The sequence below is a fragment of the Rhea pennata genome, chromosome 13, assembly GCF_028389875.1.
Source record: "Rhea pennata isolate bPtePen1 chromosome 13, bPtePen1.pri, whole genome shotgun sequence".
NCBI classification, from domain to species: Eukaryota; Metazoa; Chordata; class Aves; order Rheiformes; family Rheidae; genus Rhea; species Rhea pennata.
In genome coordinates, this window is record NC_084675.1 from 6,168,493 (window position 1) to 6,192,224 (window position 23,732).

The following is a 23,732-nucleotide window of genomic DNA, read 5'->3' on the forward strand; positions in this document are numbered from 1 at the left end:
ACAAAACAAAATAAAATAGGATATGATTAAGAGAAGAGGGTGGTTTAATTTCTGCTCACTTGCCTATTCTCATACAATCCTACAAACAGGCTCAAGGTTAATACAAAGCTTCTCTGTAGGGTCCTTTTGCATATCAATGGCAGTCATGCAACTAAATCCTTGAGCATTGCTTTGAAAACGTATCCCCTGCTTTATCAGATGCTCTAGGATTCAATCTGAGAATCAATTTCTGGGTGTGGAAAGGGGACACTAACAGTGTTTGAACACTGACAGAAACTGGACAGTGGATCCTAGAGTATCGATGACCCGAAAGCATTAAGTGAAATGATCTTGCTTTAGCCAGGTACTGAGAAATGAGTTACACGGGAGACCATTTAAATAAATAATACTTCACAGAATACTAAGGCATAATAGCATAGAAAATATTTTGAAAATGCTTTAAATAATGATGGGGAGGTATGCCTAAAATGACAAAATACAGCATTGCGGCGGGAACACAGCCACCAAGAGAAACTTTATGTGCTCTAGAGTTGAACCTCTCCCTTCCCCTCTGTTATCTGCAGTGCAAATGAAAAATAACATATCCACAAGCTATAACTGAGATGTTGGTGCTGGTATGTAAGGAGCCAGCATTGCAGTTTCAATGTCTAAGATGCAAAAGGGAACAATAAATAGACTGAAAGTCCGCATTCCAATTAAAACGTTAATCTACCATATTTCCCTTATGTTTTATTTTACTCTCATCATTTCGTCTCTGCTCGCTGGATTCCATGGACTTTCAGCTCGCTTACAATAAAAATAATTTGTCTTCAAAGGATGCCCAGCCTCCTCCCCTCCCAGATACTTTGTGAGAAGCCTGAAAAGTCTTCCTTCTTTCACCTTTTTGGGAGACCAGCCACGTCCCAGTACCTGCTCTGACCTTGCTCTTCTGGCAAACTTTGGGGAGAAAATTCACAAACACTGCATTTTGTAGTCCAGGAAACATGTGCTGTCCATAGGAACTGAAAGTTCGGATTCCCAAGCATTCACGTGAGTGAAGTTGGTGTGCTGGATTGTCTGTTAGGGGGACAGGCTGAAATTTGACTGACTATTCAGATAATTCTACCTTCCCACTGGTCACCCCCCATGGGCCCTTCCTGATCCGTTCCACGGGGATGGATCCTGCCCTGTCGCATTTCACAGTGTAAGAGCACTAGGTGGTAGCTGGCCATTTCCAGCCCAATATCATATTACTTGGTTAGTGATTAATGAGATGCCGGTATCAGATCGTAGATCTGAAAGGGGTTCTGTTAATGAAATGGGGGCCGTTAATACCAGTCTGCACATTACCAGGTTGCCCAGCAGTACAAATCTGCCAAGGGTCTGGCACAGACACGTGGCCGCAGTTTTGCCAAATGGACCCAACGTGGGGTTAGGCGGGCTCGGCCCCAGCCGAGGGAGGACAGGGCGGCAGACGCGGCTGTGTGAGGTTAGCATGGTGTGGATGGAAAATTCGCTGATCTAGCCTCTCTAACAACAAGTTTTAAGCCTGTAAAATCTAATGGTATCTTTGTATAGTGTATTCAAGAGATTTTGACTTGGTGCCAGAGGCCCCAGCGCTGAGGTTGAGATATCATTGAACCAGGCACTAAGACAAATCTTAAATATAAAAACAGGTAACGTAGCGAGCGTTAGAGGAAACAGTTTGGGAGCCAATGTCTCTCCTTTAGCGTGCTGCCACCGAGCTGAGCTAACACTGCCTAACCAGAACACTCCGAAGATGTCCAGGATTTCATAGATAACAAGAATCTTCCAAAAGATGTTTTCAGCCTGCTATAATACAACAAGGGAAAAATCAAAGCGGATTTTTCTCTGTGCTCATACATTCCATTCTCCCAGATTCCTATTTTACAATGAGTCCAGCGCTGTTTAAAACTCCAGATCCATTAAACCTTTTGTCTTCTCTAAATAAGAAAGAAAGAAAATGGTTGCTCACAGTTTTACGGGAAGCCATCAATCTTTCCCAAAGCGACTTACTGTATTGAAGAAAATAAGTATTACTGGGTATGTAAAGCAGAGCAGAAAGGCAGCAGTCATGGGGAAAGCACCGCTTTCTTTAGCAGTAGCAACATATTAAAGACAAATGTACTCCACTGAAATTGACATAAATAAGTGGATTTCCCATCTGAAACATTGTTTTTAGCAAGAGAAGCTTTTAATCCCCTTAAGTTCATTTCTAATCTGTCTTGGAAGTGCTTGTCTAAAGAATATTACATTGATATAAAGGATTTAATTTATTAAAACTAAAAAGCAGCCAGCATACTACTAAAGAATATCTTGTACGCAGAACTCTCCCAAATGAATAAAGCTGCTACAGGTAGAAAAAAAATTGCACAAACACTTGGCAGAGCATTGATTAAAAATTCACACATTATGTTCCTGGGCTTTCCTGCTCGGTGAGCTTTTCCCAATAAAGCAAACACTTTAGAATTCATAATACCTCTTTATCCCATGTGCACAAGTGACCTCCTCTCCTTTATGCACCTAGCAAATGAACAAGTACAAAAGGGAATAGAGTAAGCAGAAAACTAAACATGCCCTCTCCTACCCAGGAGCATAAAGAGAGGGCAAGCAGAGGTTCTCTAAAAGGTTTAGTGCAGCCTTAACCAAGATGCCAGTGCTCTTGCTGCCCAGCAGTTTTGGCTGGTGCACACTGTTGAGACAGCATCAATTATACAGTTCATCAGTCAACTAATTTTAAGGGATCTTTCCTAAAATAGCAGTTGAAGGAAACAAAAGCTGCCTTCAAATTACATTAAAATCACTCGTTAGCCACAAGTTTGGCAGACACTTTAATACGCAGCAAGAGACCAGCCATCAAATGACAAAATGGCCTTCTTGTCCTTTCCTCGGGGTATGAATATTCCTTCGCGTTTCTAGCAACCCACCTTGAGACATCTTCCTGCTTTCATAGTAAGTACTTTCAGTATGCAAGGTGATGTCCAAGCACAGCTGTTCCAAACAACACTCTAGAGACCTTTCCATCTAACACTCCAACCATGGAAATTACTTTGCAGAAATTTTGCATAAATGAGTGACCAACTGTCTTAAAGGAAGATTTTAGTCCATAAGAACAACCTACATGTCAAAAAATGTACCGTTATGTATAAGGCTTCTTTCCTGAACTGTGTAGTTCAATATGGTATAGATTTTCAAGGTCTTTTTATTTCCTTTGTCTTGCCAAAAGAGAATGCTATTTATGGAGAAAATTCTACTCTGCTCTGGTACAGCATATGCATCGTGACTCATCTTATGTTACATGCATCGATTTTTTTCTGAAGTCACAGTGGAGGCACACTGTTGTAAATGAGATCAGTATTTGGTCATATATTGTTATCATATTGGGTCTTAAATGTAATTATGTATTACATAGTTTCCGTTCATTTTAATAATGGCCAGCAGCCATACCACCTCAATTTTGAGCCCCACATACCTCAAGTCAAACAGGGTCAAGATCAGTCAGTGCTGGAAGGTCTCCAAAGAAAACCATGAGGCAAGCAGTGGTATTATTCGGGGATTAAGAGGATAACCTGTGGAGAAATATGTTCACGACGAATCAGAGTATTTGCGGGTGTTTCTCCTCCTCATGCAGCAGTCTGATACTGGGGCTGGTACTGACAAAACATCATCTAACCAATCTGACAAAAACAGAGTAGGTAAATGATGCTGGCTTTACCACTGTTTTGACCCTGCTACACCATGCCAAAGTAAGGCTGTTCCTGATACTACTCCTACATACATGCAATAGGTGCAGCTCCAGCAGTATCAGCACGTGATTACAATGAAGAGCCGTGAATAGGAGGAAGACTGGTTTTCCTGAATTCTTGTAGAAGAACAAGTGTCCACGAACCAAAAGTTCTTCTGAGAGACACTTTTGAAACAGTCTGTGTCCTTGTGCATAAGGCTGCGCTGCTTCCTTTGTTTTTTCTGTGTCTTAACCAAATTCTACCTATTGAAAATCCCTTCTGCTATTTCCAGACTTCCATATAATTTTGTGTAGGATTTCATAGGAAATAAATTTCCATTGGGTGTTACATAGATGCACAGTTTACCACAAAAAGCAAGGGCAACGGCAAAAGGCTCTCCTTTTACCAAAAAAAAAAAAAACAAAAAAAAAACAAACAAAAAAAAAAAAAAAAAACACCCACTCCACTCCCCCCCAAAAAGATAGGATATCTATTTAGGATATCTTTTTAGGATAGAAAGTAAAGGTTTCTGTCTAATAGAAAATCCCTGTTCTTTCCTGCACCATTTTAGATGGTGCTGCAGCACAGTCAAGTGGTACCTACTGACATTTTTATTTTGGGTAGAAGCCCATGAAAATATTAAAGCATGAACAAGTCATCAAGTCAGCTTATGAATCAATATACAGACTTCCTCCATGCCCATAACTGATTTCCATAACCATAAGCGTGCTGAAATCCTGTCTAGATGCCAAATCAATTTTTCTTATATATGAACATCACAGCTTCTTGAGAAAGGGAATCTGTGCCAAGAACCTCACGCTCTTAACTAATTATTTCTGCGACTCTCTTCTTGCAAAGCACAATGACTGTCACATAAATACACACAACAATTATTAGAAACAGGCACACTTCCCACAGGTTCAGGCTGAGTGTGCAGCATCCAGACCCTGACAAGATCATCTTCCCAAACTGTACAACCAGCATTTACCACAAAAAAAATAGTTCTGCTTTTCCCAGGACTCTCCTGCTCTAAAGTACTCGAGCACTTATCTCCTCAGGCAGGATAGCCAAGAGGATATGGAAATTTGCAGCTCTCCATATATATGTATCCCCTGGTGAGAACTGATGTGTGGCATTTGTTTTTCCTGGTCATTGATACAGGACATGCCTAGTCTTCTCCACAACACCCAGAGAAATGTTCTCAGAGGTGTAAAACCTGACAGACTCTCCTCCTGGACTCAAACATATTGACAACATCAATTTGTGCTTGATTTCTCCTTATTAGCCCCTAACTTGCCTGTTGTGCCTGGATAACTGGAAGGCAACAGCAGCACTGCTGTAACTCCTTCCCCACCAGATGCCTCCTAGGGCAGGGGCGCACTGCCGACGAGCTGCGCCTCCCTCCCGGGCAGCGAGCCTCCTGGAGCCGCTCCGCGAATCTGTTTACACGGTGCTGTCTTGCTCTCATCTAGCACGGAGCTACCGCCTGTGGAAGTGACATGGGTGCAATACATCACGCAAATAATTTCCAAGTGGAGGTGCTCACTATTAATGCAGACAGTTCTGAAAGTAAAAGCTAACAGCATTTGGCAGCAAGAACTTTTAATGAGAGCACCACTAGGGAATGCATTCTGCAGACCACAAAGCGCTTTGCAGGGCATTTTCTTGGAAGGCATCACTGCGCAGATGTCATGGAAGTACCACGGAAATGGAGCAGGCAAAAATGGGGTTAAAGTACTGAGCCAATGAGGATGCCAAAGCAGAGAGGAAGAGGAAAGGCTGTCAGGACTACAGCGCCTGAGATGTGGGATGGCATCAGGGGACTGAAAGTATTCTGGTGTAAATAACTACCTCCGCAAAACAGGGCTGCCACTAGTGCAAACTGTGGTTAAATACCAGCTCTAGCCTGCATCATACTTCCCGGACTTCAGGCGTCATTACGCCTCTGTGCTTGTGTGCGTGCATGCGTGTGCGTAGACGTAAGGAGCAACATCTAGGCTAACTCTTCAAACTAAACTAAACAAACCAAAATGAACGAAGTAGCAGGTCTGGGTGGGCAGCAGCAAAACTCATCTCAAACCCTTCCCCCTCCTCAGCAGGCCCTGTGGAAGCATAGAAATAGCCGGTTAAATTGACCCATCTCTAACATTAGCTTTAAGAAGGGAAAAGGCATCTGTTCAAAAATAATAGCCTCACTTTTCAAAGGAGTCTTCTGTCATTGAAAAACAAAGTGAGTGCAGAAAAAAAAAATCCTCCTTTGTTTTCTACATTACTATATACTTTTGTTAAATACATTGCTGGCCCCTGCAGCCCCACAAGCTGATCTCTTGGCTATCCTTCCTCCTGTACTTCACTTTAGGAAGAATAAATGTTCATCATTTCAAACATTAGCAGTAACAAGAAAAGGAAATGTCCTACTCAAATGTCTCCCAAATTACCACATACATAAGTTACAAATTAAATATATTATGCAAAAATCTGAATCACTCATATAATGTAACAGGCCCGAGCGAGCCCCACGCTGCCTGGTAGCATGCTGACTGTCTGCAGAGGGTTTCAGGGAAAACTGATTCTTTCATTAGTAAGATCTGGATAACACTGTGCAGTGTCCTTCATCAACAGCTTTCAATGCACTTTACTGGAGAGGATAATGCACAAGGGGAGGGTGATACAGCGTAGTGATTTAGTGCCTGAGCTGAGACCAGAGTCCATGTTCCCAGAAAAGCCGAAGCTCTGGCCCCTGGCATGGAGCCTGGGTTGTGCCACAACCCTCCCTACGTGGCGCTCAGTATTAAAGCACTAATTCTGCAGAACCGGCTGGTTCTCCAGGGGCTTCGAGCGAGGGCCCGTAACGAACACCGGCACCTCCAGCTCTAATCACAGCTTTAAGGACTGGCAGGCCCCTTGTTTGAGTACATTTCAACAGTCTCTCTCTCTCAATTTATAGTGAAGTTTCACTTCACTTATGGCAAAGTTTCCTTCCACTGTAACTCCGTCCCACTGTGCTAATCCCCCTGGAATGCAGCAAGTATCACTTGACAGATAGGTGTTAAATACTGCCTCTAAAGGGATTATCGCTTTCTCTTCCTGCCCCGCTCCAGCTGAGCAGAGGAGGAGGAAATGCCACAGCCACCACACACTGCAAGGCAGATCTGCCTGCAGATTCCTGCCGGGAGGGACAACAGGAAAAGTGGGGTTTCAGCCAGTGCTCTCCGGCAGGAATGAGGCTGAGCGCTTTGCTGAGGTCCCTTCAGAAGCTGTTAGTACTGCTTGCAAGGTCTATGAGAAGTTTTGGTGGGCAAAAGGCAGCCAAGTGCTCACCAAAAACCTTCATGAGTCCTGCAGAAGTCATGCCACTTGAGAACGGCACCGCTGCAAGCGATCTGCATCTCCTAGAGAGGAGACTTTTCCACACCCTTTGCATCATGCACAGTCCCAAACTCTGCAGCAGCACCTCAGCCTACAGCACCTATTAGAAAGGTGTAATCTGTTTCCAATACACAGGCAGTGCCATTTTGTAACATCATCTTGCCATCAGAAAGTATAGTATGAATACACAACTAGAAGTGAAAGCTACCAACTAGATAAAGTTTGGGATTAATACACAGCTTTTAAAGCTACTTGGTGCACTGATACCCTCACAGCACACAGCGTACTGCTAGCCTGTGCAACTAGAAATGTGTATTACTCTTTTTTATTAATAATATTACATTCTGATGATTAATTCTTATTCTAACAGTTAATACTAACGATACCAACAAATACTTCTTCATGATTTCAAACTTGCAGGGAGTGTTTCATTTATCCACCTTATGCTTCTTGTTTCTGGATGTTTGGTTTTGGCCTTAAGAGTTGTAAAATTAAAAAGCTTACTTTGGCTCAGAACATACTATATTTTACCTCTGTCCTGTAGTTTACATAAAGAGATCATAACTTCCCATGGCATCATAAATAACCTTGTCTCTCCAGCAGCAGAGTGAGGCACGATGCACAAAAATCATCAAAATTGCTAACCAAACAAGCAGAAGGAGTAAAGGAGTTATTAAAGCGTGCTTAAGTGCCCATATGTTTATTTTCAATGACTTCCACGGTGAGTGCTGCCTCTGCTCTCCCGAAGAGCCGGGACATTGATTGCGTTCTCATTAAACAATGTGCTGTCACCACGCTGGGATGCTGAACAAAATGTATGATTATTAATCCCATCAATGCAATTGATGCTCACAAAAGAAAAGAGGGGAGACCACATCAGTGGAACCACTTCACTCACAGGAGAAAGAACAAATACATACGACAGTTGAATTAGAAGTATTTATGACTTTGGATAAGCTGTAATTTTTTATTTCTTGCCCTGTAGCATCTATTGAGTTTCATCAGCAACTGAGTCTATAAATACACTATTGGGTCAATAGGGTTGGACTTCTCATAAATATAGATGATGGCAGAGGGTTTTTTAAAAAATAAAATGAATTAGTTTTTACTTCATTAGCAAAAATAGATTTTACTTCAACAAAATCACAAACCTTCAGTCAGAGTTTCATTAATAACCTGATGACTCAGCTGCAGCATACGTTTCCATCATCATTTTCTTAAACCATAGTTATGTCTTTTGATTGTCTTTCACTACAGTTTGTGTGCTGAAGAGACAGGCAAGTGACACCAGATTGTGTATTGATGAACGGGGCAACAGCTTTCAGCTGAGCAGAGAAGGAAGAAGCCTTATAAAAAAAAAACAAAATCTCCGATCTTTTTGCAAGAGGCTGTGGTTTTCCGTAAAGTAATTTCTCCCAAAAGCAGAACAAAGACCTGCTCAATCTTATGATTTGGATACACTAAAACAGAGGAAATCTTGTCAGGAAAAGTTCAGGGGAAAGAAGGCCATTAAACAGCAAAACAAGCACAGAAGAAGCACAAAAGCAGCACAGAGAAGGGGAATCCAAAATAAGGACATATCATGCACGGAGGAAGTGCAAGTCACAAACTTCCTGAAGGAGAAGGGGAAGAGATGTCACCAACTTTCTATTTCTTTTGCTATCTACAGTGAAAAGTGAGTGGTTTGGGAATCTCTCACAAACTTTTTGTGACTTCTTGGACTACTGAGTCCTGGAAGAGGTGAACTGTGTGTCCAAGAAAAGATGTTCTTGAGCTACAGAAGAGGCATCAGGAGAGATGAGATGGGGGATGAAGGATGAGCAGGGTAGTGGCAGCTAGACTGTGATAAATGAGTAACCATACGGGAGCTGGAGCTCAGGGAACGTGTGAGGATCTGAAGTTACGGAGTCTTAGCTCCACAAGAATTGATACCAGATGACTCAGTCGTACAAATCTGACACGGATCACATTATGGACATGTGACTACTTCTACCAAATTAGACACAGCACATGATGCAGAGCGTATGCCAGTCTTACTTGAGCTGTTGAAAGACAGACAAAAAGGACGAATAGACATAAAGACAGAACGAAGCAGACAACCACCAACTATTCAAAAAGAGATCTTTTCTGCATGCTTGACCCACACAAAATGGTGCACAAACTTAAATCTGTGACATTAGGACACTCCGGATGAGCACTTCGCGTTGCTGGGCCATGACATTTCCCATTCAGTAGCTGGAATCTCAGAGCCGGATTAGCTGTACGACAAGAGCAGTCAGAGGCACGCTGAAGGCAGGCTAAGGAGAGCACAGAGCGCAAGGCCGCAAGGAAGCGGCCCTCTGACATCCTGTAGGCTGACAACTAGAAAAAGAACGAGGGCTAAGACCCAAGACAACAGATGATGTTGAAAAGTCTGACTGGCCTTGATCATGGGCTTACCGTAGAAAATAGGTATAAAAATCGTACAGCACTACTTGCTTCATTTCCGGAACTCTGATTTGCAGAACTCAAAAAAAAAAAAAAAAAAAAAAAAAAAGGAAAAAAAAATAACAACAACAAAAAAAAAAACCCTAACCCCAGACAGCAAACCCAAACCTTCTGGCTGGTTCATTCACTTATCTACTTATCACTGCCACCAACATTTTGCTTAGTCTTGAAGAAAACGTTGTCATTCCAAAGTCAGATGTTTTTACATCTACATCCATCATCGCCTGATATATCCTGACCTTAGTTAAAACTTATGTTTTCTAAATTGTACTTTTATGTTGAGCAAGCCCTCAGGCTATGCTGTTAAAAGTTTACATTGAAAAATCATTTATAATTGGTTTGTTTGAGTTATGCCTTTTGCAAAGCCATCAGAAAGGGCAATATTAATTAGCTATGGCTTACATAAAGTCTAGACAATAAAAAAGTAAATCATTTTACCTTTTTAAAAAGCTTTTAGTATTTTACCAGTTATAACAAATGGTATTGATATAGATTACATTCTAAGAAAAAACATCAGTGTAATTTACAACAAAAAGTTGCCCATTTGAATAATTTATATTTTCTTGAACTATTTTCATGATATACACACATTGCTAAATAAAAATACATTTATTATGAAATTGAGACAGTCAACAAAAAACTTAATTAATTCCATTTGCTGCCCAGGAACTTGGTTGGAGGATTAAACAATAAATTTCAGTATATTGCATAATGTCCTAAGTTTCACTGTAAAAGATCTGTTTTCATTTCAGGTACGTAACGACGACAATTACGAAGAACATTTAAATACTATGGACGACAGAAATCTTTTCAGATTATATATAAAACATTTGGACGAGATCTAACTAACTCTTAGTCATGTGTATTGTTCCAGCAAAATTAAGGAGACTGTTCATCTCGCTTAGGCACTGAAGGATTGAGCCTTCATTTTCAAACATCCTCTGTAAGCGCTTGACATAACTTTGCAGTTTTATAAAACATTTATTAATGAATCATTGGGTTTATCTTATTTATTAACAACGTTGCTGCAAAGAAGCAGAGGAGTTTTGGATCACAACACTTTGCAACAGATGACGTTATTTTAGTTCTTAATTGGTGGTGACAAAGCCACAAAACAGTAATAGCAGCTCGGTAATGCCAAGAAAAATAAAATAGCAGTCAAGAAAAACAAAGTGTTTATCTGATATCTGTCTTTGTTTGGAAACAGATTGCTTTGCCATCGTTGAGGAGATTGACAATAGATCACCGCTCCTGTATCAGTTTGGATCATAACTTTCTTTCTGACCAGGACCACATATGTTGCAGTTTATCCTCCTGTCACCTGACACCAGTAAGGTCAACTTGGCAGGGGGCGAAGAGGAGGAACTGACAGCGCAGAAATGACTGCGAGCGAAAGGCATTCTTGGGGCTGATTCTGATCTCAGGGCAACCAAAGATCAGCATGTATTTAAACAGATAGGGTTACTTTAAATAAATGTACAGTAGCAAAAATTCCAGGAAACCCTAAGGCAAACTGGAAAAAATAATCTACTCAGTTTCCTTGTAGTTCTTTCCTATTTTGTACTGGAAAGAAAGGAGTATTTTTTCCCTCCATACAGAATGGCTCAAATGAGGGAAGCAAGGAGGACTCACAGGCTTCTACCCCAGGCAGCCCAAAGCCTACCACCAACTCAGGAGAAAAACTTCTTCTTTCATTTCTCCCGCTTTTCGCTGAGAAACGCAACAAACTGCAGGGAAACAAGGACAAGAAACATAAAGCCCCGTCGCTGAACTGGTTCTTGATCCCTTTCTTATTCTTACCTTCCATCTGGGGTCCCTCTTTTACCAGACCGATCCTATGCCAGCAGCTCTAGACATACACTTTTAAAGTGAACCGAGCTGACTGAGATCTTGTTGACCCAGGTTAAATACAGATTCATGTCATGGGAGCCAGAGGAACTGTATCAGCATCCAACTGGCGTGAGCGAAAGTAGAATCAGACCCAGCGGTATAAAGGTATGGAAACATGTATGTGCCGGTTTCCTTCTGTTCGCGTCGGTGTAGCGTTAACGAGGTGCCGCTGGCTCCGCTGCGCCGTTCGTGACTTGCAGAAGCGCACGGGCCGAGCGACGCCAGCGCAGCGTGTGTTGTTTGGCAGCGCCCTGCCGCCGCAGCCCGCGCAGGCCCCAGGCTCCCGCCGCCACCGGCTCCCGCCGCCAGCACCGCCCTCCCGGCAGCGCGGGCGGCAGCTCCCACGCTCGCCCTTCCCCGCAGCGCTGCACGCGGGGCTCGTGCCCCGCGTCGGGGTACGCAGCCGACGCGGAGCCGGCTGCCCTCGCCTGCCAGCTCGCCTTGGCTGGTTCGTGTTTCCGCATACAACGCGTTTCCCTGCGAGTCACAGAGGCTCAAGCGCCTATCTGTGCCCAAACGAACTGCCAGGTTACAGAGCAGTCACCACCGGCAGAGGGAAAGGAACGTTTTGCAGACTTGTAACTCGTTAAAGCACGGGACACGTTCCAATACGAGTACTGTGGAGTAGGAAAGACTGGAGACGTGCGCGCACCGTGGTCCCCAGCAACACACCTGTACAACTGGGGAGAATTTCTCCCAACTAAAACACTATTATTCTGGGTGTCTTGCCCATGCCAAAGGACTCAAGCAAATAAATCCACGCTAATGCCCCTTTGCCTGCGTGATTCAGGTTTGTGTCATTTCAAGTTTTAACAGCAGATTTTAAGAGGGTCATTTCAACCATGGCCTTATTAGGTAAACACTCACGAAACAAAAAAATTCCAGCATAGCACAACAAACAGAATTACTTTAGATCTTCATGGGTGTGGTTCGTTGGTGCCTTATACTTACAGTTACTTAAGGGACTTCTATGCATGTGAAGGAAAACACTTCAAGGATCCTTCTAATTCTATTATAGTCACACATTTACCTGGTCAGAGAAAAGGGTTCTCGTCTTCTCTCCTTTAAAAAAGTCTTGTAAAATATTGTTTACAAGACTTCAGAGTCTTTGGCCAAGATCCAGAACTCAGTATGTATCTTTATATTTAATCAGAAACCAAAAGTTTAAAAAGAATACAGTAAGAGTCGTGTCATGCTACAAAAGCTGAATGCCACCTCGCAGGATCTGACAGGCACTGCATAGCCTTCAGCTGTCAACCGGTCTCCTATTACTTTCCATAACAGCTCTAACCAAGGTCTTTGCTGATATAAACAAAAATGTTTTGGTTTTGAAAACTCACAGAAAGTTTTAAATTCCTATTCTGTTTTCAGTAGGAGGCATCCTACATATGGTACTAAATGAAAATGAACAAAATACGTGCAAAGTAAACGCAAAATGTCATGCAGATTCAAAATTATTGTATGTAGTACTTTACCTTCCACTACTTTATCTGCTACTATCAAAATATCCTTCTGGTCCTACTGGCCATTCTCCATTGGGATGCGCTTTTTGTTCTGTACACAATTACCCACTAGTTTGTAGGACTTATCAGCAGTTATTATACCCAGCAGCAAGTGTGTGTTTCAGAGGAATAGCCAAGTTAGTATCCTAAAAGATAGAAAGGTTGAAGCTAAAGTAAGAGGAAAAGAAAACATGAATTGAAAAACAGAATCTCTTGTCTTGCCCAGGCTGTAGCTCAACACACAGCGAATGGAAGCAAGTCTCCCAGGAGTATGTCAAACCAAGCAACGTAAATGCAGCCTGAATGCACAAAGATTCAGCTGCAGTGCTGCTAACCTCAAATATTCACAAGTCAGAAATGATGCCCTAGAAAAACAGGCAATGTTAAAGCTCAATAAATGCTGAGTTTCATTTTATTTTCTGTGAAGTTTGCATTGAAATTGATATTTATAAGCTATTTTTCATCCCTATGAAGCCTAAAAACTTTTTTAATAATAGCTAAGCTGCTCATGTGACTCCAGGAGCTGGGGAGTTTATAGAAGACATCACACACAGAGCTTGAACTGGGAAACTGGACAATTCTGTGAGGTTAATATGACTGTGACAGCAGAAGCTGTGCCACCACAGCTGGAGGGACACATGGGCCTGGAGACCATGTGAAGCCCATGGCAGCTCACACCAGCGGGATAAAACTCTAGGCTCAGGTCAGCGCGGAAAAATCACGTTATCAGCATGCTTCACGGGGCTGCCGATGCTCTTCAGTCCTGGCCTCTGGGTAATGTTGCTTCTGTTTCAGAAAATCTGGGTAAGTTTCTCCTGGGTAAACACAGGCCGGGCAAGTAAACGCACTGCTTGGAAGGCAGGCTTTTCTGAATAAACATACCCATTTATAACTTCACCTGTGGTGAATTGCGTGTTTACTTTCCTTACTAACACAACCAGTGCTACAAAGAGAAAAAACCTTTAACTTGTGCAGTAGCATCTACAGAGCAGCCAGACCCTTAGGATCAGCAGCCTCTGACTTTCTGCCTTCCATTTAAAAACAACAACGCTGTTCCCCTTATGCACATCACTACATATTTCCTTTGAACAAGTTTCAGGAACCAGCACTGCTTATTGCACTTCCTCTCCTGAAGAGAGCCAGCAAGCAAAAGACATTTGCCTCTGAAAGCAAGATGTTCTGCACGTCAGCCAGCAAGCTTTATAGAGATGTGGGTCAAACTTTTAAGAATATCGAGCTGCTGGGACAAACTTTCTGCTGCACTGGTGCAGCACCATTCATTTCACAGGGATCACAGTGCTGCATAGAGGAAAATTTTCCTCTGTGCTACAAAAACACAGCAGCTATTATTGCCCTGTAGTAGTTTACTCAAATGTCTTAAACCAGCAGACCTAGGTTTTATTGAGAGAGGAAACGTTGGTCAGGTCACCAATCTAGTGGATCTTGGAAAGTACACAGAAGAAAGCATGCTGGTAAAACAGAGCACAAGCCGTGAGGATGGGAAGGAAAGTTAACTTGCACTCGTGCTAGCTTGAAACTACCTTATTCATGTCTGTGGGCCATCCTAACATAAATTTTATTCTGCTATTTAAATCCATTCAGTAAATACCTAATTAAAAAGGAAAGGCATATGCTTTTGCTGAGAATTATTACATTCTCAGCATTTGCCTTGTGGCAGCCCCTATCTTAGATAAATGGCTGTCCCTAACAGGTGGGAATCGGCAAAGGGACCCAAGAGAGCGAGCCCTGGCTGGCTGACAGGGTGGCCAGCACACCTGGTCACGACTTGCTTCTTATTCCTAGTTCCATCACAAGGAGAAACCTTCCCCGCTGAGAACAGCCCAGCAGTAGACCAGGTTGCCCAGAGACATTTGGTTGCCCAAACCCAACTAGAAAATGCTGAGATAAAATCAAAACTTATATTTTTAAACACTTTTGCCACATAAGGAACGCCTTTGCAGGCAGATTTTTGCATGAAGAAATGATTATTTAAGCCTCTGTTCCCTTACAGTTGCCCTCTCCCTCTATCACACATGATATCCTCTACAGGTTGTTGCATTTCTCATGGTTTTAGTGCTCAGCTCCGCTCACACACTCTCTCACGTCCAGGAGACGATACCCCAGCCAGCAATGAAATCTGCATCCATTGAACTCCATGGCCAAAAGCCCCAACTTAAAGAGAGACAGGATTTCACTCTTATTACTGGTAAGAAGCCTTCATGCTCAGCCTGGAATGAATTAGGAACTGTAGTCTCGAGTGGAACCTTTACCGGGGAGATAATGCCCTTAATTTTAAGCCTCCACCGCAAGGAACGTACTGGAGATTGGGAGTTTCTCACGTTACAGGCAGATGGGAGCTCCTCCGCTTCGCTTAGGAATGCCCTGGCGCAGGGGTGCGGAGAACATGCCGTAACATCCAGGTCAGCTTTCCTGCTGTTGGAGCAAGGAGGTATGCCAGCAATTCTCCTAGCAGCTCCCTTAGCAATACACAATAGATATACAGATAGCTATAGGGAATAAAACAAATTTTATTTTCTACTTTAGGAGCCACTGTAAATGGCTCCCTGGCTACTACAGTTACCCAAGAACTAACACCCTCTTAAGTGTGCAATTACAGAGATGGCATAACCACAAGCATACATATGTCCCTATCACAGCAAAAACATGTTTTTCTTTCAATTAAACAGTTTTAAAAATATGTCTTTTCTAAAGAACTGGCTTATGATAATGAGGTACTTCTTTCTTGGCATTTCCAGTACATAAAGGCTTAAATTTAGGTTACAAAACAAGCAGACTGACCTTTTCCCAGAGCCTTAAGTGCTGGACAATTTCCATGGCACTCTGAGGTTGCTCATTGCTTTTGAAAACTGGAGCACTTATTTGAAATTTCAGAAACTTGACTTTCAGGTTCCAGATCTAACAATCTTAAGACTATACGTTTCATAAAATGCTAGTTTTCTGTATTTAAATATGGACAATTATAGGCAAACTTTATTTGAATTAGATATAAAATCTAAAGTTTGAAATGCTATCAGTAATATTGCAACAAACTATACAGGCAAGAAGCATTAGCTACCAGAAAGAGAGTTTTAAAAAACACAGATCATCTGTTTTTTATCTCTCCAAATGCAATTCTGAAATGCCATCAGTTTAAGGGTTCAGATGAAAAGATATTCTTATCCATTTAAGAAAAAAAAAATCCATTTCCCGTGCATTAGATTCATGTGAAACGCTAATGTTAAAGGATATGTCCATTCTTTTCACTGATATAAATTGTACCCTGACTACCAGTGATGGGATTGGAAGTGGGTTGAGCACCACAGCACCACATAAGAAGGTCTAGTTCCTAAGTGCTAGTCTTGTAGATAAGATGTAATTTGTGCTCCCCTCAGGCACCAAAGGCAATGTACTAGTGCAATAATCTTCTGAGTATCCCAGCATTTACAAATAATTGTAAGGATCTATTAGGTTTAGTTCAGCAACTCTTCGCAGTCACAAGCACTGACTGAGAACGACAACTAAGAGCATATTAAGTAGCTTTGAAGGATGTCTTGATGGGAAAGGTTTGGGAAGCAGTTGTTCTAAGGAACAAGTACTGGGAAGCATCGTGAACATTTAATAATTGTGGCCTTTCCCGTCCCATGTTTTGTTCATAGACTTCACAGAAGTTTTAGGTTTTTATGTTCTGAGTATTGTAAAATTTCCTAACAAATGGCACAGAAAGTAAGACAGTGATAGATAAGGAGCAGTCATAAAGGTATTGTTTGTTCACCAATGTTCAAATTCTGTTTTTTAAAACTATTTAGAGTGAATAATGGAAATCTCTGTCAAATTATCTGAACAAAGTGACTTTGTACGTTATGCATTTTTCCCTGACCATTCATTCACACCTTCCAAAGACATCTACAGACACAAGTCTGGCTGAAGCTCATCTGGAGTAATGTATTAATAACAGAGAAACACATTACATTTCCTGCGCTGCCTAACTCTTTTTTTTCCCATTCTCCACAGATAACACATATGCTCCCCAACAGCCATGAAAACAGTTGAACTAACACTTATGAGATGAAATGAGCCAAGGCACAGGTATATTTCAGTCCTTTAAACATACTTAATCATAGAGTAGTGAAAGAACAATGCAAAATTTAATCAACACTACCAAAAAATATACTTCCTAGCTTTCCAAAACACTGGGCAAACAGTGGACCTTGAGCTCCAAACTCCAATTCCTGGCAAGTGTCGGCTCTTAACTGTTGCTTCTCAGCATTCTTATACAAAACAAGTGGCAGTGACTTTCATTAACAGGTTTTGTGAAAGTTGGAAGGGGTTAAGGAGTCCTACGGGACAAATTAAGGAGTCTTAGTTCACAGAAGTTAGTTACTATAATAGCAATTACTGTAAGGAAAGATTATTTGCACCAACTGAATGACAAGACACCAAAAAGCAAGAATTGCTGAGGCTTGCAGTATGGCAGACAGTCAGAAAAAAATCCAGATATATTGACTCAAAACATCCCGTGTTAATTTCACTGAAATTCATGATGGGCAATGATCAAGGGAGTAAATTTTTTGGTGTCAATTGAAACAATCTTTTATCTGGTCTCCACTCTGGCAGAGATGGCGTGTGCTGTGTTTTTCTATTACCTCTGGGAGAGTTCAGGATGAGACAAGGACATTTAAGTACTGTAGAGAGAATGGTAAGCTCCTACACTGCTCAAAAGAAACGAAGAATAAGGCACGGTTTTCAGCTTTTTTCTAATAATGGCTGAGAATATATTCACCTTCCATTAAAATGTCACTTTATATTCCCGCATTCAATTTATCAGACATTTTCACATAAAGCATATTTCTGAGAAAAATGCATGTCTATGACAACAAATGAGAGTCAACTAAAAGAGAGTCACCCACATTTTATTCTTCTGGAAGTGGAAAATCCAAGCACATAAATCAAAGCGACCCTAAAGCAGTGACCAGCATGCCCTGGGCAGATCAACAGTGGTTTCATTGACCTCCCCACTCATACAGGGTCATATTTTCACACAGATGAACTGGTCTTGAACTGCTTTGCCATTGTATTGTGTGCAAAGAGACCCCAGCTGAAATGTGTCTCTGCTTTCTGTTAGGGTAACCTGGATTTCTTCCCAAAATGAAAAATGAGACCCGTATTCCATTTAAAAATGTATTTCTCTGTTCTGCCATTTTCCTTCATCCCTTTCTTCTAGTCTTGATTTTTAAAAATCTTGTTTTTAATGAATTTACATTTGATATTTATATCAAAAAGGTCAAAACTCATTAAAATAGCTTATTCTTTGTTTCTGAAGATTTTTCCAAGGCACTTTTTCATGTTTGCAAGACCCAGATCATTCAGTAATTGCATAAACTCTGAGTAGCTGATCTGATACCTGTAGACTTTCCAACAGACACATATTTATGTCCCTTTCCTTACAATAGTATTTCATAAATATTAATCTGATTAACCTCACAGTTTTCCTGTGAGGCAGGAGGGAGCACTGAGGCACTGAGTATATCCAAGAGCTTCAGCCCTCTACAGAAGGATATCACAAAGCTTACAAGATACTGGAGTTTTCTAGCTACATTCATGTAACATTCACAGAATAGTTGAGGTTGGAAGGGACCTCTGGAGATCATCTAGTCCAACCACTGCTCAAGCAAGGGCACCTAGAGCATGTTGGAATCTCCTTCCAGAGAAAGAGATTCCACAGCCTCCCTGGGCAGCCTGATCTAAACTGTGCACAGGCCTTCCTGAAACAACTCCCTGCATCAGAGGGCATCCAAGCCTCCGGATGGCCTCCAGCACAGGGATGAACTTCAGCCATGGGAGCGTGCCATGGCCACAGCTCACCCATGGCACTGTCAGGGATTGAACCCAGAACAGCTAATTCCCAGTTTAATGCTTTAATCACAAACTCAGCCACATCATTATTCTGTGCTGTCACCCTGTTTGCTTTTGGGAGTGCTCTCCAAGCAAGGCAGAAAAACCAGGAAGAGAAGACAGGAACAGGCAGAGGCTGACTGGAGTACCAGTTAGGGTGTACATCAGTTCTACTCCCTACCTTAAGGGCTTTCCATGGATCTTGTAAAATTTAACTATTAAATATAAACAACATGGCTGATTTGAGGGGTAATTTTTGTCACAGAACTGCAAAAATAGAGGCAAAAACTGCATCTGTCCATCACAGGCCCATGTTTTGTTTCTAATTTCAGTGCCACAGTTCATACTAATGATAAATGCACAATGTTTTAGTTGCCTCTCTTCTTTGCAATGGAAGTGATTTCTCTCTGTCAAAATCAATCATCATATCAGTTTTAATCAGATAAAGCTTTTGGCTTCTCCTATCTAAATTGCCCTTCCCACAGTGCATTACACTGCCTAAGACAAGCATGAGTACGCCATCACAAAATAAATGTGTTGATATTTAATAGCTTATTTGAACACGATGGTATTTACATCTTAGTTGGTTAGATTTTCATTTAACACTAGTTATGGGTTCACATTGAAAATAAAAACAGTACTTCTCTGTTCCTCTTGCCATTCATGTCTACTTTTGTTTCAGCCTAAAATAACACATTGCTGGAGGGTATTTTCTTAACACTGCCAAGCCTGAATGCAAGCCCTGTGGAAAATGTTTGTGTTGGGCTTGCCATGGTCCAGGCTAATAACAACGTGATGATGTATAGGTGAATTCCTGCTCCTCAAGTCCTCTGTGACATAGGGATTAGGCCTGCCCTTATCTTCTAAGACATCTGGATGAGTGTCTGGGTTTTAATTTCACAATGAAATCACTGGGGACTAGAGTTATGTTATGTGCTTATGAACAAAGTGGAATATCCCTGGTAAGGGCAAGAGTGGATTACCTTAGATAACTCTACTTAAACCAGGGAACATTTGAGAATGTTGAAGAAAGGAAAGAGGTTCCACCAATAAAAACAAACACAAGCCTAAATTTGTGTTCTGTGTACTAAACATTTTAAAGCTCCTGGAGGTTGAAATATGACCACATGTAAATGGACTGATAAAGCTAAGGCAACTCTTAAAAGACCAGATCAGGCTTCCCAGGACAACTACTACCACTAAATCCTAATGGGACGCATAAATCATTTGGAGACAGATTTATTCAGAAGATGCCACTTTAAAGTCAAAATATGCTGCTTTAATCACCAGAAATACTATGTGCATGCTAACATTTGCAGAAAATGCTCTAGGGCAACATCAAATTAGTATACTAAGATTCCTAAATGCATGCTTTTCCTAAAATGAAGATTTTTATCTATTTATGCCCATAAAACTGTCAGAAAAAAGACCTGTGAGATCATAAAAGGGTCAGTCCTGCCTACTACTGAGCAGCCATGGACAACATGAAAAACATCAAAGTTCATACAGTGTTCATGATTGGCGTGTGAGTGTTATAGAGCTGAATCATCAACTCGCCAGCACATATTCCTGTGACTCAGGACTATTGCAGCTTCACAGTGGCCCTGAAACCCTATTGCCTTTTCCTAGCTTTTGTCAAATTTTCTTCGAGCATTCAGTCCCTAGTCAAGTTACAATCCAAAGGGCCCAATCCTGCATTTCCTCCTCAAATGAGTTGCTACAATCATACTAACGTGTGTTTGGGTCTGGCCTGGAGGACAGCACAGGTTCAGCAACCTAGAGATGGGCTGACAGTTCTGCCTCTACCATTGTCCTGATTTAGCAATGCACAGGAGAAACATGAAGGCATCAAGCTGAAGGCCTGAAGGATCTAGGCTTATATATCAGTATTAGCTGCAAAGTGTTCACCACTTGTTTGTGCATCTACGTTGCAGAGGCACTGAATACTTAAAACTTGGAGAAAAGAAGACACCAGTAATGGCTTTGGGAGTAAAATTAACAAAATCCCATTTCGTTTAGCATATTAATTGCACGTCTTCTAAGCTGTTAAGTAAGTTAAAAACAACCCAAGCGTTCTGAAAACTTTGTAAATCACAGAGATTAATATATACTTCGGAAGATTTCTGTTAATACACTTTTTTTTTGTTATTAAATGTGCAGCCTGTTATATCATTTTAAATATGTAACAATACAACCTGCAGAAGTGATTTTTTCCCTCCATCAAGACTGATAGAAAATACAGCACATAAGATCCTGCCTTCACTGAAAAGCATGGTAAAACTTTTTATTGGCTTTGGTGGAGCTAAGATTTCAGCTAATAATTTTTCAATTACTACAATCAAATAAAATGTCTTTCTCCTCTTTGCATATAAACTCTGTTCACAGCTTCTCTTCTTAGATAGGAAAATATTTTTAAAATTAAGTGCCTGTTCTGCTCTGGTTCAGACAAGTTGTTCTATTTAGGCTAATCCAGTCATGAAAAGAGCTAAATGAGGTGTCAAGCTTTCTTTCTGATCCTCGGTTTAACAAGAGTTTTAATCAGTAATAGATCTAACATACATGTGATGCTCTGTGAGTAATGCAAGAAAAGTGTATCAGGTTCTTTTCTGAGCACTTCACCGGCTTACTTTGCTTAACAAGAAATCAAAACAGATCTTGTCTTTATTGTTTATATGTTAGCTACCAAGGGGGAAGCTGCACGCAACTCAGCCTTCTCTTGATTTGTGTAACTGCAGGCTACCGACTGCAATATTTTCAGGGAAAATGCTAATCTTGCCCTCAGTGGTGCGCTTGAGACACTGGCCAACTTACACCGTGGAAAAATGCATGTAGGACACAAGGCATCATTCTCTGTCTTTCCCATACATTATTCACTGATGTTTCTCAACAGAGTAAAATTTTTAATATCCAGCCCAAGAGCCATGAGCAGAGCCCAGTGAGCACAGATGTGCTGCTTTGCTGGAAGGCTGGTACACAGCCTTTAGTACACAAAGCTATATATCATTGAGACCCATTGTAAAGACATAGAAGATGGTTGATAATTTTTGTGTTTTCATTTTTCTCAGCAAGTCTACAGCTCTGGATAAGTCAGACAGTGGCCACTGAGGTTTCTAGTTAATGCCACTAGGCTACCTGAAGCTGTAACCACTATAAGCTGCCTGCTACAAACCTCTAGCAGCAGTTATAATCTCTGCAGTGGAGGGTAGAAAAGGATGCCCCCCAGTATCTCTGTTTTACAGTTCAACACATATTAGCTTAAACTACCACTAAAATGTTGGAGTAGTCTTTTGAGTTGTTCCGTAAGGGCAAAAAGCTGGATGGCACCTGCATCTCTACATCATGCATTTATCAATGGTAGCTGTTGCCAAATGGAACATTTTACCGTGTAGATGGGAGCCCAAGTCAAGGCCAGCAAGAGTATGGGCTTAATTTCATGTTGTCTAGAAGACACTAGCTGGCGAGAAGTTTCCATATCTTTAAAAAGCTAAGTGGAATGCCTGGGGATGAAGGCAAAGGTCCAGGCTGCAAGAGGAGAACAGGAAAGGATCCGAGACCAAGTAGACTCATGTCTCTTGTCTCTAAGGATCACAGGTAGGCTGAGTGAATATGACTTCAGTGTTCAAACAAAGGCAAAAGCTCCGAGCGTTGTAGTGGTACCCCACCCACTGAACCCATTTTGTCTCAGCTTTCCTTTCCCAAGCGTGTGTGGGCCCACCTGGACTACAGATCTCTCCAGCTGCTCCTGTGGTTGCCTAGCATGCTCAATCTTGCCAATGCATGTATACCTTGAAGGGCCAATCTTGCAATCATTTACTTAGGTACATGAGTTGCAAATAAGTAATGAGCTGCTAGCATCCTACAATGTTAGACAATATGCTGACAATGTCATAACATTATTTCATCCTTTCTTTAAAGATAAGACCAGCCTGTTCTAACCTGTTCAGGTCATTATCTTGTTACCACAAGATCCCCTGTCACTACCCAGTTTAGAGTATGTAAAGCTATAATTTGCACCAAAATGAATTATGTATTGTTTACAGCTTACCATTAAATTATGATGAACAAAAACAAGCATCTAGGATGCCTCTCTCAAAGTCTTCCAGGTGAGTTTAAATGTATAGAAAAACAAAAGCCTTGATGCAACAGCACTGGAAGCAGGCTAGAGCTGGGCTGGCTAATTTTCACACCAACTTACTTAAAAGCAAGAAGGAAAACAGTGAAGATCTTTATATAGGCCATCAAAAAGCCTGACTGCAAGTGGTTCCAATTTGCTTTAGTAATTAAATCGAAAGGAGTTTAAGGGTTTTTCACCCAGGTCATTTACTACTTTGGAATTTTACTGCTTGCTTTGCAAAGAAAACAAACTGGAATGAGTCACTAGTGAGTATAAAGAATGGATGAACACTGCTAAGCAAACTAACCAGTGAGCTCAAGTGGACAGAGAAAACACAAGTCAGAATTCTAAATATGGATCTGAGAATAGTGTAAAAGGATTAGACGTCTTTGTCACATGAAGAGCAAACCCGCATGCCAGCATGCCTTTCCAGTGCAAGCATCAACTGATCAAAGTAACATCTACCAGTTTGTAAATATGCTAATCTTCATGTTTACACAAAAGTGTCAGCACTTGCTTTACATCACAAAGAGCCTCATACAGTTGAAGATTAATTACTTCCAACACTGAGATAGTGTGTAAATACCGGTTTCACCAGAACCCTACCTTTTGCTGTATTTGCACGGCTCAACAGAGGTGTGTGTTGCTAAGACAGATAATTCAGGGACACTTACAAAGTGTCAAATATCTTCAACTTTAGATAGACTTCTGACAAGTATATCTTGGTGATTACATGGAGCAGGGATTAGGTAG